The 4,818-nt window shown below is 29.5% G+C and overlaps 1 long non-coding RNA gene across 1 annotated transcript; it reads left to right on the top strand.

Moving 5' to 3' along the window:
• Positions 1–822: 822 nt before the first annotated feature.
• On the top strand, positions 823–2,614 carry LOC109860521. The gene is made up of 4 exons (XR_002250830.1): positions 823–1,102; positions 1,590–1,717; positions 1,962–2,073; positions 2,169–2,614. It is a non-coding gene; the product is annotated as an uncharacterized LOC109860521 (long non-coding RNA).
• The last annotated feature ends 2,204 nt before the right edge of the window (positions 2,615–4,818 follow it).

Below are 4,818 nucleotides of genomic sequence, written 5' to 3'. Positions count from 1 at the left end.
TGCACGAACATTGCTAAAACAAACGTAAAATTAATCAAAAAAGTTGTTGAACCTGGTCATTATATCCATATTGGATTACAAAAACAATTATTAAAAATTGTTCCTAAATATTTAAAAACTACAAATTCTATTAAGTTATTAATAAATATCGATGGGTTCCCTCTTTTTAAAAGCTCGCTTGATCAAATGTATCTAATATTATGCACTATAGTATCCGTTCCAGAGTTACGTAATAAAGTATTTCCTATAGAAATATATTACGGTAAAGATAAACCTGTACATTTAGAAGATTATTTTGAAGATTTTGTTACAGAAATTACCAATCTTTATGAGAATGGCCTTTTTTTGGGGAATCGCACTGTACAGTTAGATGGCATTTATTTTGTTTGCGATGCTCCAGCAAAAAGTTTAATAATGGGAATAATATCGCATACAGGGTTTTATTCTTGTACTAGGTGCGCTGTTCGCGGTGTTACGTCGAATAATCGGCGAATTTTTATTAATTTAGAAAGTCCTGCTCGTACTTCTATTATTTTTTTCATATAGTTGAATACTAAAAGCAACGATTTATGTACAATCTGTACAATTTATATATATTTGTTAAGCTATAAGAAAGTTTTCTAGCATTTATACTGGTTTTTTATATGTACATATACACGTTACTACAGCTGTTTGCTGAGATAATCAGAAATCTGAAAGTCATGTGTAATATAGGAAGGAAAGCTTCACTGCGATGAAGAGCGCGTGTGCAAGACGTAGGTGGAGGTATAAGGCTTACACTATGAGTAAACGAACGCTAGTGTCATGTAGTTAGTATTCGGAGTGCTAACCAGTTACGTAGTGTGAAAAACATCTCAATAAAAATAGTGAAATTGAATGAACACAAAAATACACTTTACAAAACAATAATTAAAAGAAATTCTTTCTGACACACAACATAATTAATATAAAATTGTGAGATTACATTTAAAATATTAAATTTCAAAAACTTGATTAACTTAAAAGTGAGTCGTTATGAGATATAAACATATCGTTCTCGATGATGCATTGTTAATTACAACTATTAGCTTACTTTTCGGACTCATGTACTACTTCAATCAAGGTATGGTGAACTAAAAAAATATTGTTAACAAATTTTACTTTCAATTTGCATTAATCTGCTAGATTCTACTATTGTATTTTTATCATGTTTCTTCCGTAATATTTATATCGTGATGTATTAACAATAAATATTATAAGAATTATTACAATGTATTTTTAGTACAATTTTACACACACAGATTTTAAACAATCAGATTGTCACGTACGCAAGCTAAAATAGCTATTTTCTACTCCTTAGCACGTATAGTTTTACAAGATAAATGGGTGTGTTTTTAAAATTTGTGTCGCAGCAATATGAGGTTTGAAAATAAATTGAAAGACATGCTCTCAAAAGTCTATGTAAAAAAAAACGTCTTTGTTATACAGTGATACAGTCACCGAAGAAAACAGTAGTGTCTCTTGTCCTGATTTTTGTACAATGAGTCATCTTGCGTGCCAAAAATGCATCTACAAATTTTGACATAAGTATTTCTGTATTTCTATTTCAGACAAATGTCCTGTTGGTACATTTCTTTGTAAAAACAGTATTATATGCATACCACAACGTAGCTGGTGTAATGGTGTGCCAGAATGTCCACATGATGTCCGAATGATGATGAGTTTACAGAAAATTGTTGTGAGTTTACTTACATTAAATAATTAATATTAAAAAAAAATAATTTTTTCATGTTTTTTTTCTCTTTCTCTCTCTTTTTTAATTATGATATTTTGCTGCACAGTTGATATGCACAGAACTTAGAATTAGTTTAAGTTATACAGAGACTGGAGAGACTCCAAACTGCAGTAACATAATAATATACAAGCATGTAATAAACATACACATTATTTGTAACACTAAAAATATTTTTTTGTTTTGTCAGATACAATTGCCGAGCCAGCTGAGTATGAAATCGTAGCCAACGACACATGTCGTGTGACTTGTACGAATCATATTGATGTGCCGCACGAGTTGTCATCAAACGTGACAGAGATGTATGTATATGCTTATTGTCTAAAATGGTTTTAGTTCCACAAAAAATAAGAGCTAGTCAAAATTATGCTAATAAAAAAAAAAAACTAATTTGCAGTTAAGTATACTTCCAAACAGTATCAAAAACTAAAAGACAAAGAAAAATGTTTTAAACGAAGAAAAATCATTAGAAATTATTATCTAAAAAAGAGATATTTTTTATTTAAAATAAAAAAAATTTAGATAAGGTAGGTTATTGAGGTGTCACCTCGAGCTTTCTTTGGAAAATCCAATATAAAATTTGAAGTAAAACGGCTATATGGAGCCTTTGCGGGATGTTATGTAGTAAAGATTTTTTGGAAACAAAATTTTTGCCAAAACGTTTTGACTTTATTTGAAGTCCTTATCAATTGATCAATAAAAAGATGATAAAATTGTATGAGAATTAAAATGTATACGCATCACGTTACAATGTCACTAAGAAGTCTAATATAGATACGAACTTAATCGAGTTAAAATAGCTGAGTATTTTGAACGTCATATAAAGGTGAATTCAGTACTGATAAAAAAATTTAACATTATATTGTATATACATGTATAAACATTGTATACCTGTTGTTAGAATATTATACATATATTGTTTTATTATTGTTTATTTTATAATAATATTATCGATTTTTTTGTTTTATAACTGCAATAGCTATTTATCGTATAAAGAGTTAAATACCGAAAATCTTATTCTGTCATTTCTTACTATTTACTACTTAAAATACTAAAAATATTGCATTACGACATTAAAAAAATATAAACACAATGTTTTATACAAATAGTTATTTATTTTATTAAGTTTACTTAAATAAAAATTATCTTTTCTAAAGTAAAAACAAATTTTTTTCTGTACTACTACATATGTAGTAAAGAAAATATGTCTATAATATATAATTAAAAAATTCACATAGTATAATTTAGAAGTATCTAAATCTAGATGTCTCTCTTTCAGTTATTTTATAAAATAAATCTACAACACAAATTATATAGGATATAAGATATTTGTAGTCATTTTTTGTCGACTGTAACCAAAAGATATCTGTACGAAAAATCTGTCTTCTTTTAGTCATTATTTATAGAACGTCTGTAATTTAGATATAAAATTTTTTTATCTATGTGTTGTCTCTGGAATGTAACTTAAATTCACATAAAATGCTATCAAATATGTAATCTCAACTGTTCCTGCTTCTAGCGTTAGTCTGTTTACCATAATACTCGAACAAAATATGTAACGTTCCGACTTTTTAATGTTCGGGGTAGTTCGTTGGGCGGGGAGATAAATGATTACTCAGACTTCTTTGCAAACTAAAAGAAATATATTTAAACCTTATATAAATTTACAAAATGTGATGGCAATGAAAACAAAAATTGAGAGAATTTAACTTGAACAAAAAGAAACAAATATATTAGCGAGACCGCAGACGCGTGAAAAAAAGAAAGAATTAAACCATAAATTTATATATTAGTATTGTGACAAGAAAACAAAATAACAATTTAGCTGCAAATGATGAGGTACATTTAAACCGCCGCAACAAAATCCATTTAACACGCGAATAGTAAACGAAAAACAGCCGGTCGGTTTTTATTCGTGTTTACCGCCTAGCGCCGCACGTGAGTCGGCGATATGCGGAACAGTTGTGTCCGCTCAGTCGCGTGACCGTTGTTTGTCGGCGCTGGCATTCCCGGCTACTCGAGACTCTCGGCTGGGGACTTTCTTCCTCGTGGAGCAAACGGGATGCTGCCGAGACACTCGGCCGGAGAATTTCTTCTCTTGAAAACCACCATGGAGATAAAGGAGGGAGCATTAAGGGATATTATAGGCGCGGGGAGTGAAGCCATGGTGCGGGGGGGATTTGATCTCTAAACAACCTTCAGCCATATTTATATGGGCTACTAGTGCTGCTATCTATTTGATGAGAGTGGTATTATTTCAACACATTGAGAGTAGTATTATTTGACGTTGATGCGTATTAATCTGTTAGTGACAGGAAGAAAGTGTGAAAAATTTTAATAAAGAGAGGATTAAGAAGAAGAAAGAGAAATAAGTAAGACAGAATTAAATTAAAATAAGTCTTCCGCAATCTACACGTTATATTACATTTAATACTATAGGTTTAAATTTATAGTTAATAGTTAACATAAGCGTTACGGATGTTCTAAACTTTTATACTTATTTTAGAAAAAAATTAATTATAAAAATAGTGCATTGCATAGCATTTAATTAAATACATCATGTGTGATATTTGTGTTAACGCCTTAATTGATAATAGTAAATCAAAGAAAATTATACAACAAAGTCAAATATGAGATATCCTCGGACTCTTATTGGTAATTCCAAAATGAAAATATGATGAACTGGGCGATAATAGAGTCAGTGCAGGATGGAATGCAGAAGTAAAAAACAGTATAATTTGGATAAAAAACGTTTCGACTTTATTTTTAAGTCCTTTTCAATTTCTATAAATAAAGCGTGTATTATAATAATGAAGGAAACAGATTAAGATTTCAGTACATTAAACAAATTAAGATTTTAGTACATACCGTAAAAAACAAAGTGTAATAGTTAAAATAGTCAAATTATAAAATCCATTTACAAATGTGTTATCAAAAATGTCAAATATGGATAGATCCAAATCATTTGAAATGTAACGATTGACTGAGAGGAAAGAAAATTGCTCCCTCTGTATGTGTGTGTGTATTAATAATCTATTTTACCAAGT

Source organism: Pseudomyrmex gracilis, unplaced genomic scaffold, assembly GCF_002006095.1.
Source record: "Pseudomyrmex gracilis isolate BER0280 unplaced genomic scaffold, ASM200609v1 scaffold_401, whole genome shotgun sequence".
Classification (NCBI taxonomy): domain Eukaryota; kingdom Metazoa; phylum Arthropoda; class Insecta; order Hymenoptera; family Formicidae; genus Pseudomyrmex; species Pseudomyrmex gracilis.
The sequence above is the reverse complement of the archived record's forward strand: the minus strand, read 5'-3'. Positions and strand labels throughout refer to the sequence as shown.